Source organism: Oncorhynchus kisutch, linkage group LG4, assembly GCF_002021735.2.
Source record: "Oncorhynchus kisutch isolate 150728-3 linkage group LG4, Okis_V2, whole genome shotgun sequence".
In the NCBI taxonomy this organism is placed as follows: Eukaryota; Metazoa; Chordata; class Actinopteri; order Salmoniformes; family Salmonidae; genus Oncorhynchus; species Oncorhynchus kisutch.
In genome coordinates this window covers 3,349,746-3,364,547 of record NC_034177.2, presented here as the reverse complement: position 1 = coordinate 3,364,547, position 14,802 = coordinate 3,349,746, and the positions used below count along the sequence as shown (strand labels likewise).

General features: G+C 42.8%; 1 protein-coding gene across 2 annotated transcripts in view; it reads left to right on the top strand.

The window, feature by feature from the left end:
• The first annotated feature begins 335 nt into the window (after nucleotides 1-335).
• The window catches only part of lpp (LIM domain containing preferred translocation partner in lipoma), a 392,743-nt gene continuing 378,276 nt past the window's right edge, over nucleotides 336-14,802 (top strand). The window contains exons 1-2 of one of the 2 annotated variants that reach the window (XM_031822309.1): nucleotides 336-441; nucleotides 5,893-5,988. The gene's annotated coding sequence lies outside the window, so the exon portion shown is untranslated. Of the gene's footprint in view, nucleotides 442-5,892; nucleotides 5,989-9,225; nucleotides 9,400-14,802 lie in introns of those variants that run through there. The other variant, XM_031822310.1, reaches the window with a different exon arrangement.

Genomic DNA, 14,802 nt, shown 5'->3' with positions numbered 1-14,802 from the left:
GCAGAGCTATATTACCCTAACCCTATATTACCAAGATAATGTTATTTGCAGAGCTATATTACCCTAACCCTATATTACCAAGATAATGTTGTTTGTGAACCTCGAGAAAATGTTGAGAAAATTGTCAAAATCTCAATTTTCATTGAATTAATGATTCAGTTTACAATTACAATAATGTATGAAGGATATAGCTGTCTAGTTGATGCTCATGATGATGAATTAGTGTGTTTTACACAACAAAACAAACACACACACGATAAGATGAGGAAGAGCGATTTGTGAATACCACATACTGCCTTAAATGGGCAAACTTCTCCAAGGACTCTCCTGCGGTTGGAATTTCCAACTCTGACGTCACTGCCTGCCACTTCCAGATTTGGGAAAAAATTATTTTCACTTTGGTGGGATTTGAAACTCTCTTGATTCCTAGAAAGCCCCGAGGTAAGAAACACAAGGGAACTATTTCATATTTAATGTACTTGAACATGAGTTATTATGGAATTGTAGCTTACAATGGCGTGTTGTTTTTAGTCGACATAAAGAGTGCAGAAGAAATAACATAAAGCTTTATGTTAACTCGTTGAGGTGATGTTTTACTGTAGCTCGGAGTTGAAGTCGAGGGCGTGGGCTCGCCGCTCCGAAAGGGGGGGTCGACAGGCTTTTCACCACATAGCTAACTTGTTACCTTACACCGACATATTGTAGCAATAGTTTTGCACAACAGAAACGTAGAACACACGTACTAAGTAGATGGTGTAGTTTCACGCTCGGTATTTGCATCATTGTGTCTGTTTGATATTTTTGACATGATTTATGTTCAAGTCCATTCCTCTCGAGGTGGACTGTATGACGGATAAAAAAAACAATGCGGAACATAATGTTTTTACCGCCGGGACAACGTGTATTTCCATAATAGTTTGAGTATGAATCATTTAACATATACACGACGTTTTAAACATGGGTTTGTTAGGATTTGCCACAGTCTAGAATAGTAACACTTGTAACATGTCACTCCTGAAGTGTAAACTCATCTCTCAAGAAGAACTAATATGTTGTCTGGTTGACGAGAGACTGTCTGCGCTGGCGCTGTGCAGACGGGATTCATGACACTTCCTTACGTAGCCTAGGCGTTTCAATCAATACTAGGCTTCACAAACCAAAAGGTGATAGGCTTAGCAGGTTACCATGTGATGGTAGACTTGACCCTAGTTCTTACCATAATTCTCAGTCATTGCATAAGGGGTAATATAACAGTGACACAGTTTACAAAGTCCATTAGCACTGGAATGCATTATTAGACCGAATTGGCTTCCGATGCATTTCAAGAATGGAAATATGTAAGTCTTGGGACGACAACTAACTATCATGTCTACACACCAAAGACTCTGTTCATCTCATCTGAAAGTAGCTAACATGGTGAAATATTAATCTCTCCCCCTTGAGTTGCTGCTGAAGAGATTCAAATCAAACTCCCACTTTTGATATGAATTTCAAATCAATAACATCAAGGACCCCCCCCCCTCAGAGAGCTCGCTCATCAAACTGAATATATCGGTGTCGTCCTTCCTTCCCCACACATTTGGACTCGGGAAACATTAAACCCAACTGTCTTTAAACATCTCTGCTTTAAAAAAAGACACATTTTGACAGTCGTGGAGATGCGACTCTCAAGTTAAAAGTGTAGTCCCTTAGCTAGCCCCCCCTGTAGCTTTGAGCCCAGGCAGCCCTATGAGGCTGAGACTAGCGCCACTAGCTCTAGCTTCACTACCAGGCCTGTGTGTTTTTAATATAAGGTTTTAATGAGGATACAACTGGAAGACGATGTAAACCTTTCAGGTGAGATCAGGACACTGAAGGACTGCAGAACAGGAGCTATGCATATACTACTGAAATGTATGAGGATTCAATTCTGTAGGCCTGAAGGACTGCAGAACAGGAGCTATGCATATACTACTGAAATGTATGAGGATTCAATTCTGTAGGTCTGAAGGACTGCAGAACAGGAGCTATGCATATACTACTGAAATGTATGAGGATTCAATTCTGTAGGTCTGAAGGACTGCAGAACAGGAGCTATGCATATACTACTGAAATGTATGAGGATTCAATTCTGTAGGTCTGAAGGACTGCAGAACAGGAGCTATGCATATACTACTGAAATGTATGAGGATTCAATTCCCAGCTTAATGTGTTCTTTTGACTCATGTCTAGAGGACACAATGCATGAACTTCATAATACAAGATCAGAAAGAAAGATATCGTCTCAGACTTTGAAGATCCAATCTGATTTGAGTTTGATTGGCCTTACATATTGACCTATTGGAGGATATAGACTATACAAAGAGCCTCGGCCTACTGTATATACTAGCCAAGCTCATTCCTCTGTCTCAGAACTGTCACAGTAGGGGGAAAGGTTGTGAAGCTGTCACGTTAGCAGGAAGAGACAGCGAAGTGATGTGCGTCATGTGACGCAGGACTATGGGGGGTGTAAAGGTTCAGTATCTGTTGTAGTTTTTTGGGGTCACGGCTCGGTTACGGGGTACGGCAGGGAACGTTTTTAAAATGCCAACAGTTACTGTATTAATTTGAGTTTATGTAATAAAAAACGTAGTTGATTCCATATATGATCAGGAGACATATGATGCCCGGTTGAGAGCATCATCGGGAACAACAGTGCTTTGGATTTTGTTAAATTAAAACACAATTACTCATCAACAACAACCACTAGAATGAGAAGAGCAATGTGTAATCAATATGTAAACATGGCTCAGACATTATATGATATAATGTGTTATTTTACCAAGAGAAAAATATGCCTACTTTGTGTGACTCTCATAAAAGGTGGTGTGTTTGTAGTACAGCAAGGGGGGGGGTGGGTCAAAAACACACACAGAGACGTGTACAAAGTTGTTCCTCGCTCAAATCTGACCATAAATCTATCCTCCTGATTCCTGCTTACAAACAAAAACTAAAGTAGGAAGTACCAGTGACCCGCTTAATATGGAAGTGGTCAGATGACGCGAAAAGGGGGAGATCCCTAAAGCCAACACCTCATTTGGCCGCCTTTCGTTCCAGTACTCTGCTGCCTGTGACTGGAACGAATTGCAAAAATCGCTGAAGTTGGAGACTTTTATCTCCCTCACCAACTTCAAACATCAGCTATCTGAGCGGCTAACCGATCGCTGCAGCTGTACATAGTCTATTGGTAAATAGCCCACCCTTTCTCACCTACCTCATCCCCATACTGTTTTTATTTATTTACTTTTCTGCTCTTTTGCACACCAATATCTCTACCTGTACATGACCATCTGATCATTCATCACTCCAGTGTTAATCTGCAAAATTGTAATTATTTGCCTACCTCCTCATGCCTTTTGCACACATTGTATATAGACCCCCCCTTTGTTTTCTACTGTGTTATTGACTTGTTAATTGTTTACTCCATGTGTAACTCTTTGTTGTCTGTTCACACTGCTTTGCTTTATCTTGGCCAGGTCGCAGTTGCAAATGAGAACTTGTTCTCAACTAGCCTACCTGGTTAAATAAAGGTGTTCTCAACTAGCCTACCTGGTTAAATAAAGGTGTTCTCAACTAGCCTACCTGGTTAAATAAAGGTGTTCTCAACTAGCCTACCTGGTTAAATAAAGGTGTTCTCAACTAGCCTACCTGGTTAAATAAAGGTGTTCTCAACTAGCCTACCTGGTTAAATAAAGGTGTTCTCAACTAGCCTACCTGGTTAAATAAAGGTTAAATAAAAAAATAAAAAAATGCTAAGCTACAGGGTTGTTTTTCTAGCACAGACTGGAATATGTTCCGGGATTCTTCTGATGGCATCGAGGAGTACACCACATCAGTCACTGGCTTCCTCAATAAATGCATCGATGACGTTGTCCCCACAGTGACTGTACGTACATACCCCAATCAGAAGCCATGGATTACAGGCAACATCTGCACTGAGCTAAAGGGTAGAGTAGCGGGACTCTAACCTGGACGTTTATAAGAAATCCCGCTATGCCCTCTGATGAACCATCAAACAGACAAAGCGTTAATACAGGACTTGAATTGAATCCTACTACGCCGGTTCTGATGCTCGTCGGAAGTGGCAGGGCTTGCAAACTATTGCGGACGATAAAGGGAAGCACAGCCGCGAGCTTCCCAGTGACAAAAGCCTACCAGACAAGCTACATTACTTCTATGTGCACTTTGAGGCAAGCAACACTGAAGCATGCATGAGAGCACGAGCTGTTCTGGACGACTGTGGGATCATGCACTCCGTAGCCGATGTGAGTAAGACCTTTAAAAAGGTCAACATTCACAAGGCTGCAGGGCCAGACGGATTACCAGGACGTTTCCTCTGAGCATGCGCTGACCAACTGGCAAGTGTCTTTCTTCACTGACATTTTCAACTTGGCCCTGAGTCTGAGTCTGTAATACCAACATGTTGTAGAAATTACCAATCAAGTTGTAGAAACATCTCAAGGATGATCAATGGAAACAGGATGTACCCGTGCTAAATTTCGAGTCTCATAGCAAAGGGTCTGAATACTTATGTAAATAAGGTATTTATGTTTTTTATTAATACATTTGCAAACATTTCTAAAAACCAGTTTTCACTTTTTTCATTATGGGGAACTGTGTGTAGATTTTGAGGGATTTTGTAAATAAAATTTTAGATTAAGTCTGTAATGTAACAATGTTGAAAATGTCAAGGGGTCTGAATACTTTCCAAATGCACTGTGTGTGAATGCATCTAGGGTTGCGAAGGGTCGGGAACTTTCCAGTAAATTTCTGGAAATATTCCATGGGAAGTTAAGGGGGAATTTTGGGAATTTTGCAAACATTATTAAAGTGACCAGTCATTCCATGTCTATGTACATAGGGCAGCAGCCTCTAAGGTGTAGGGTTGAGTAACAGGGTGGTAGCCGGCTAGTGACAGTGACTAAGGTTCAGGGCAGGGTACTGGGTGGAGGCTGGCTAGTGGTGACTATTTAACAGTCTGATGGCCTTGAGATAGAAGCTGTTTTTTTCAGTCTTCTCTGTCCCAGCTTTGATGCACCTGTACTGACCTCGCCTTCTGGATGATAGCGGGGTGAGCAGACAGTGGCTTGGGTGGTTGTTGTCCTTGATGATCTTTTTGGCCTTCCTGTGACATCGGGTGGTGTAGGTGTCCTGGAGGGCAGGTAGTTTGCCCCCGGTGATGCGTTGTGCAGACCTCACTACCCTCTGGAGAGCCCTGCAGAATGACTTAGAATGTTGCAGTCCTAAGTATCACTGACTCATCCAGGCTCTGTGGTTTTCTTTCTTTATTTCACCTTTATTTAACTAGGCAAGTCAGTTACCAACAAATTCCTAGGAACAGTGGGTTAACTGGTCTAGGAACAGTGGGTTAACTGGTCTAGGAACAGTGGGTTAACTGGTCTAGGAACAGTGGGTTAACTGCCTTGTTCCGGGGCAGAAATACAGATCTTTATCCTTGTCAGCTCGGGGATTCGATCTTTCAACCTTCCGGTTACTAGTCCAACGCTCTAACCACTCTCTGCCTGTCCAGGCTCAGCTCACACAGTGATACATGGTGATACATGGTCTCTCTGCCTGTCCAGGTGTAACCGATGTGAAATAGCTAGCTAGTTAGCGATGGTGCGCGCTAATAGCGTTTCAATCGGGTGACGTCACTCTTTCTGAGACCTTGAAGTAGTTGTTCCCCTTGCCCTGCAAGGGCCGTGGCTTTTGTGGCGCGATGGGTAACGATGCTTCCAGGGTGGCTGTTGTCGATGTGTGCAGAGGGTCCCTGGTTCGAGCACAGATACGGGTGAGGAGAGGGAAGGAAGCTATACTGTTACGCTCAGCTTACACGGTGATACATGTTCTCACTCCCTGCTCTTTGTTTTCCAGACGTGAAGGAAGGTGTCATTCAGGAGAACGAGGCACCGACAAGGAAAATACCAAAGAACTGTCAGCTGTGAGGCCCGTACATCAAGAGAAGAAGAGGTAGGCCTGGTCATACCTTTAACTCGCTGTTCCATCCATGTCAATGTTGATGTTGCTCCCAATTGTCATGTACAGTAAGTAGCTGGTTATTGTGGGACTATTGTGTTTGGGTCAGTACATGTGTCTGTGCAGGTCATACTACAGTATACAGCTGTGGTTCAGCTAGTGTTGGGGCAGCAGGGTGGTTAGAGCATTGGACTAGTAACCGAAAGGTTGCAGGTTCAAATCTCCGAGCTGAGAAGGTACAAATCTGTCGTTCTGCACCTGAACAGGCAGTTAACCCACTGTTCCTAGGCCAGTTAACCCACTGTTCCTAGGCCAGTTAACCCACTGTTCCTAGGCCAGTTAACCCACTGTTCCTAGGCCAGTTAACCCACTGTTCCTAGGCCAGTTAACCCACTGTTCCTAGGCCAGTTAACCCACTGTTCCTAGGCCAGTTAACCCACTGTTCCTAGGCCAGTTAACCCACTGTTCCTAGGCCAGTTAACCCACTGTTCCTAGACCAGTTAACCCACTGTTCCTAGGCCAGTTAACCCACTGTTCCTAGGCCAGTTAACCCACTGTTCCTAGGCCAGTTAACCCACTGTTCCTAGACCAGTTAACCCACTGTTCCTAGACCAGTTAACCCACTGTTCCTAGACCAGTTAACCCACTGTTCCTAGACCAGTTAACCCACTGTTCCTAGACCAGTTAACCCACTGTTCCACTGTTCCTAGACCAGTTAACCCACTGTTCCTAGACCAGTTAACCCACTGTTCCACTGTTCCTAGACCAGTTAACCCACTGTTCCTAGACCAGTTAACCCACTGTTCCTAGACCAGTTAACCCACTGTTCCTAGACCAGTTAACCCACTGTTCCCAGGCCGTCATTGTAAATAAGTTCTTAACTGAATTAGTTCTTAACAGACATGCCTAGTCTGTTAAGTTCAACTTCTTGAGATGTTTCTGTTGACTCAGCTGCCTGTATTCTCTCCAAAACCTCCTGAGGAGTGGTACTGTGGTTCGGCTGTCGTTTCCCTTCCTGTCTGGACCGCATGTTAATCACCAGGAGATGAATCTGTCTGACACCTCACTGTTTAAATGGGTTATTAGTAACCTACCTGTTACATACACCTCAGGTGGTTTGGGAAAGGACCAGGGTTCATTTTTTATTTAGCCTAAACTTTTATTTAAATATTGAGTCCAATAACATATCAATATATAGATGATTCAGATGGTGATTCTTTAGTCTATTGTAATCGATGATTCAGATGGTGATTCCTTGGTCTATTGTAATAGATGATTCAGATGGTGATTCCTTGGTCTATTGTAATAGATGATTCAGATGGTGATTCCTTGGTCTATTGTAATATGATTCAGATGGTGATTCTTTAGTCTATTGTAATAGATGATTCAGATGGTGATTCTTTAGTCTGTTGTAATCGATGATTCAGATGGTGATTCTTTAGTCTGTTGTAATCGATGATTCAGATGGTGATTCCTTTGTCTATTGTAATAGATGATTCAGATGGTGATTCTTTAGTCTGTTGTAATCGATGATTCAGATGGTGATTCCTTTGTCTATTGTAATAGATGATTCAGATGGTGATTCCTTGGTCTATTGTAATAGATGATTCAGATGGTGATTCCTTTGTCTATTGTAATAGATGATTCAGATGGTGATTCCTTGGTCTATTGTAATAGATGATTCAGATGGTGATTCCTTGGTCTATTGTAATAGATGATTCAGATGGTGATTCCTTGGTCTATTGTAATAGATGATTCAGATGGTGATTCCTTGGTCTATTGTAATATGATTCAGATGGTGATTCTTTAGTCTATTGTAATAGATGATTCAGATGGTGATTCTTTAGTCTATTGTAATAGATGATTCAGATGGTGATTCTTTAGGCTATTGTAATAGATGATTCAGATGGTGATTCTTTAGGCTATTGTAATAGATGATTCAGATGGTGATTCTTTAGGCTATTGTAATAGATGATTCATATGGTGATTCTTTAGGCTATTGTAATAGATGATTCAGATGGTGATTCCTTTGTAGTAGTCTCATAAGTAACAGGAGTAAGGATAATGGAATGTCCTATGTTTAATAATTGTATAATTTGTGTCTATAAAGCTACGACCCTCTTCTGTTTGGTTCTAAGGGAAATAATCATTTTTTTATAGGTTAACCCCTGTACCTGATCTTCTAATGTAACTAACTGTAGTAGTGTCTATAGTTACAGTATTAGTTGATGAGAGGTAGTGCGCTGCTGTTAAATGCATATAGGAGAAAACTCTTGTGTTCCTGTCTTGATGAGTGAGTAGCCAGCTTCCATATGTGGCCTATCCCTGTAGTGTAGAATCAGACTACTGGCTTATCCATGTAGTGTAGAATCAGACTACTGGCTTGTCCATGTAGTGTAGAATCAGACTACTGGCTTGTCCATGTAGTGTAGAATCAGACTACTGGCTTGTCCATGTAGTGTAGAATCAGACTACTGGCTTATCTATGTAGTGTAGAATCAGACTACTGGCTTATCTATGTAGTGTAGAATCAGACTACTGGCTTGTCCCTGTAGTGTAGAATCAGACTACTGGCCTGTCCCTGCAGACTAGACTGTTGGCCTTGTCCCTGCAGACTAGACTGTTGGCCTTGTCTCTGCAGACTAGACTGTTGGCCATGTCTCTGTAGACCAGACTGTTGGCCTTGTCTCTGCAGACTAGACTGTTGGCCTTGTCTCTGTAGACCAAACTGTTGGCCTTGTCTCTGCAGACTAGACTGTTGGCCTTGTCTCTGCAGACTAGACTGTTGGCCTTGTCTCTGCAGACTAGACTGTTGGCCTTGTCTCTGCAGACTAGACTGTTGGCCTTGTCTCTGCAGACTAGACTGTTGGCCTTGTCTCTGCAGACTAGACATGATTAGTTCTGTGTGTGTGTGTGTGTACACAGTATATATGAGTTAATTGACTGGAGCACATGGCAGACTGAGCACTGAGCTCTCACGATTACCCTTCTTAGGTCAGGACTAACCAACTCCTTCATAAAGACCTGTGTAAACGTCAATGTTATTCCTGGTGAACGGGTTGAACCACATATTTGGCCCCTCTGACTTAGTCCTGAAATATGTGGCATTCTGGACTAAAAGCTGAATTGTGGAATTGATTTTTGCACTCAAATCTTTCTATCATTTATTTTCTCCATATTTGGAAATGTTTAGCTACTCGTCTGAGAAGTAGGGGAGAGGAGAGGGGATGTTTGGCTACTCGTGGCTCATGTCTGTAGGGGAGAGGAGAGGGTGAAAGGAGAAGAGGGGATATGAGTCATTTGAGCAGCATAAACTGAGAGAGATTCTTCGCCAAGTTAACTGCCATTGACTGAATGAACTGAGGGTTGCTGTCTATATTCTAAGGAGAATAAAATCAGGATTCTGTAAGTATCATACTCTGTGCTCTTCTCTCTCAGATGTGTTACAGTACATTATAGCAGGGCTGGTAGTTTACTGTGTTACAGTACATTATAACAGGGCTGGTAGTTTATAGCAGGGCTGGTAGTTTACTGTGTTACAGTACATTATAACAGGGCTGGTAGTTTTACTGTGTTACAACACATTATAGCAGGGCTGGTAGTTTACTGTGTTACAGTACATTATAGCAGGGCTGGTAGTTTATAGCAGGGCTGGTAGTTTACTGTGTTACAGTACATTATAACAGGGCTGGTAGTTTACTGTGTTACAGTACATTATAGCAGGGCTGGTAGTTTACTGTGTTACAGTACATTATAACAGGGCTGGTAGTTTACTGTGTTACAGTACATTATAGCAGGGCTGGTAGTTTATAGCAGGGCTGGTAGTTTACTGTGTTACAGTACATTATAGCAGGGCTGGTAGTTTACTGTGGTACAACACATTATAACAGGGCTGGTAGTTTACTGTGTTACAACACATTATAACAGGGCTGGTAGTTTACTGTGTTAGAGTACATTATAGCAGGGCTGGTAGTTTACTGTGTTACAGTACATTATAACAGGGCTGGTAGTTTACTGTGTTACAGTACATTATAACAGGGCTGGTAGTTTTACTGTGTTACAGTACATTATAGCAGGGCTGGTAGTTTATAGCAGGGCTGGTAGTTTACTGTGTTACAACACATTATAACAGGGCTGGTAGTTTACTGTGTTACAGTACATTATAGCAGGGCTGGTAGTTTACTGTGTTACAGTACATTATAACAGGGCTGGTAGTTTATAGCAGGGCTGGTAGTTTACTGTGTTACAACACATTATAACAGGGCTGGTAGTTTACTGTGTTACAGTACATTATAGCAGGGCTGGTAGTTTACTGTGTTACAGTACATTATAACAGGGCTGGTAGTTTACTGTGTTACAGTACATTATAACAGGGCTGGTAGTTTACTGTGTTACAGTACATTATAACAGGGCTGGTAGTTTACTGTGTTACAGTACATTATAACCGGGCTGGTAGTTTACTGTGTTACAGTACATTATAGCAGGGCTGGTAGTTTACTGTGTTACAACACATTATAACAGGGCTGGTAGTTTACTGTGTTACAGTACATTATAACAGGGCTGGTAGTTTTACTGTGTTACAGTACATTCTAACAGGGCTGGTAGTTTACTGTGTTACAACACATTCTAACAGGGCTGGTAGTTTACTGTGGTGGCAATGAGGCGGGTGATCAGAGCCCTGGGTGTAACTGGACAAATGTAGTGCACTATATAGGGAATGTGGTGCCGTTTGGGATGCATGCTATGACTGTTGTCTGCTGTGTCTGTAGCAGCTCTAGGAGGATGTTGACTTCATTACATAGAATACCTCAGTATCAAAACGCATTCAACGTCAATGTCTCTGTCTCATCTCAGAGAGGTGTTGTCTCTGCGTGGTGCTCATATGACCAAATGCATTAGAGGGGGTTCTATGGAATGGAACCGCGGAACTAGACGTGTTCTATCCATTGTATTTCTATGGAATGGAACCCGCAGAACTAGACGTGTTCTATTCATTGTATTTCTATGGGATGGAACCGCGGAACTAGAATCTGTAACTTTGGCAATGGCAGCCCACCGACACAACCTATTCACTGTGGATGGATACTGAAGGGTACACGGGGCATGAGTCTTTTGGATGTGATTCATTTGATGGCTTCACATGAGAAAGGAGAAGCATGCCAAACTCTTGACTTCCTCTTCATTGATGTCACCTGTTATCCCCAGTACAAATACAGTAATGTATTACACACTAAAGGCTACAAAATATGTAGAGCAAAATAGTATTTTTGTTTGTTTATTTGTTGTTGACACAACTGCGACCATTCATGGAGTTGATCTGATGGGACCCTGTGATGTCATCGAAAAAGTTGCCTTCATCCCTCCTGCAAATTGGGAAAACTAATTGCAAATGTTGAGTTGTCTGAGTGAGGGGAGATGCTGTACATTAAGAGGACTTAGGCAGCTCAAACGCTGAGGATTGTAATAAACACCTCTGTCACACAAGCCAAATGGGCACTTTACATTTCCGGATCAAGTCACACACTGTCAACATTTATGATCACTATGTTAGATGTACATTTACAAGATGACATGACCTCATACCCTGGGTTGTTCTGAACACGTTTATGATCACTATGTTAGATGTACATTTACAAGATGACATGACCTCATACCCTGGGTTGTTCTGAACACGTTTATGATCACTATGTTAGATGTACATTTACAAGATGACATGACCTCATACCCTGGGTTGTTCTGAACAGAAGGAGCCTGTGTTTGTTTATTGTGAAGATGATTCGCCGGGGGACACGCACCTAAATGCACGAATAACCCCTTTCTACGCAGTCCTGAAAGTACAATCTGTTTCTCTGAATAGCCTTGTGAAAGTCTAACACAGTAAGATAGTATTTAGCGTGACTCTTCTTTGAGTCATAAAAGTACGTTGAAATGACTTAGGAACTGTGCCCAGTCTGAAGAGGTGTAGGGGCCACTTGGAGACACCAGCTTGTCTGCTCACTGAAACCCACAGTCTGGAGAGGTGTAGGGGCCACTTGGAGACACCAGCTTGTCTGCTCACTCAAACCCACAGTCTGGAGAGGTGTAGGGGCCACTTGGAGACACCAGCTTGTCTGCTCACTCAAACCCACAGTCTGGAGAGGTGTAGGGGCCACTTGGAGACAACAGTTAGTCCTCTCACTGAAACCCACAGTCTGGAGAGGTGTAGGGGCCACTTGCAGACAACAGTTAGTCCTCTCACTGAAACCCACAGTCTGGAGAGGTGTAGGGGCCACTTGGAGACACCAGTTAGTCCTCTCACTGAAACCCACAGTCAGGAGAGGTGTGGGGCCACTTGGAGACACCAGCTTGTCTGCTCACTGAAACCCACAGTCAGGAGAGGTGTGGGGCCACTTGGAGATGCCAGCTTGTCTGCTCACTCAAACCCACAGTCTGGAGAGGTGTGGGGCCACTTGGAGACACCAGCTTGTCTGCTCACTCAAACCCACAGTCTGGAGAGGTGTGGGGCCACTTGGAGACACCAGATTGTCTGCTCACTCAAACCCACAGTCTGGAGAGGTGTGGGGGCCACTTGGAGACACCAGCTTGTCTGCTCACTCAAACCCACAGTCTGGAGAGGTGTAGGGGCCACTTGGAGACACCAGCTTGTCTCCTCACTCAAACCCACAGTCTGGAGAGGTGTGGGGCCACTTGGAGACACCAGCTTGTCTGCTCACTCAAACCCACAGTCTGGAGAGGTGTAGGGGCCACTTGGAGACACCAGCTTGTCCTCTCACTCAAACCCTTATCATTTTTATGTCTTATGTTGCTCCTGTTTTTATAGTCTGATCATGTTACTAAATGTTTTCAGAGTATTTTCACTTTTCGTTATCAACAAATGAGGCGAAAACTACCGAAAATGTACATGAAATCAACAGTGTAAATGTTTCGATTCAGTCTTGTGTCAGGTGAACTAAACCTTTTTTTGGTATAATAATTTTCCCCTTAAATCTCCAAACGGTTCTCTTTTTAAGTGCTACCATGTTTATGTATTTCATATTCCTTCAGTAGGAAACATTTCAATCTATCCATATAGGCCAATTCCCACCAGCATAAAGGTTTAAGTCAATCAGGTGTTAGATGAGCTGAACAGGAGACTGTTAAAGCAGGTGGTTCTCTCGTGGTATCTGTACCATCAATCCGTTGGAGGATGTTTTAACTAAACCCCCAGGCCCTTCAGGTCATCTCTTTAAAAAAAAAACAGGACTTCCTTGGAAAAAAGGTTCCTATTGATACAATTGAATTTAGTCGACCCTGTTTCGTATACCCTCAACATGTAGCTTACAGGGTTACCTGATGTGGTTTGATCACTCTGCTGTTGTTTTAGCTATGTTTTAGAGCACGGGCGTTCTAAATGCGTGATCCACATACGTTTAGTATATGTCTGTCCTAGCAGCACCTCTGACTGGCTGTCACTCTTCACTGCAATGTTTCCTAGCAGACCTGTTGACCTATGGTCAATGTGTTGTGCCAACACCTCAACCCTGCTCTGACCGCTGTCTCTCTATCGATTATACTTACAGCCCTGCTCTGACCGCTGTCTCTATCGATTACTTACAGCCCTGCTCTGACCGCTGTCTCTATCGATTACTTACAGCCCTGCTCTGACCGTTGTCTCTCTATCGATTACTTACAGCCCTGCTCTGACCGCTGTCTCTATCGATTACTTACAGCCCTGCTCTGACCGTTGTCTCTCTATCGATTACTTACAGCCCTGCTCTGACCGTTGTCTCTCTATCGATTACTTACAGCCCTGCTCTGACCGCTGTCTCTATCGATTACTTACAGCCCTGCTCTGACCGCTGTCTCTATCGATTACTTACAGCCCTGCTCTGACCGTTGTCTCTCTATCGATTACTTACAGCCCTGCTCTGACCGCTGTCTCTATCGATTACTTAGGACGGTATGACCGCTGTCTCTATTGATTACTTACAGCCCTGCTCTGACCGCTGTCTCTATCGATTACTTAGGACGGTATGACCGCTGTCTCTATTGATTACTTACAGCCCTGCTCTGACCGCTGTCTCTATCGATTACTTAGGACGGTATGACCGCTGTCTCTATCGATTACTTAGGACGGTATGACCGCTGTCTCTATTGATTACTTAGGACTGTATGACAGAATCCAGACATTAAAATGGAATTCAACAATATACTAACATTTATTGAACTTAGAAATAAATAAACTAAATTTAATCATAAGACAGGAACAACATGCATCAGTGATTCCTATTTTCATGCAACTTTCTGAAAGTGGCACAGGACTGTCTGTCTGTCTCTGTGGTACATGAAAGCCCCTGTCTCTGTCTCTGTCTACTTTGTGACAGACAATGTCCACCTGGCAGAATGATATCATGGTTATTTGCATCAATCCAGTGGACATTTATTCAGCAAACTCTGTGATCAGATGAGCGCTATAGAAACATCAATAACAAAACAACATTGTTTTGCTGGTGAAAACTTCCATTAAAGGGTAACTATACCACCAAAAAAACAAAGTATATTTGTCCCAGACTTGTATGTCTCCTGACAAGAGACAAGTGGTCTCCTGATGTGGTTCCAATTTAGTTGTTTTTCTATAGAAGAAGTGTGATTCAAAGAGCAAATTTTTATTTTAATTTTTTTAATGGAGAAAATGGAATTTGGGGGGAAAAAAGGAATCAGGCAACAAAACCCCCAGATTTTATAGGGCCCTAATTACTTTCACTCTGCCTTTTGTGTATTTTATTGATGTCGTAGGGAATTACAACCTACCATCCAGTGGAAAATGTC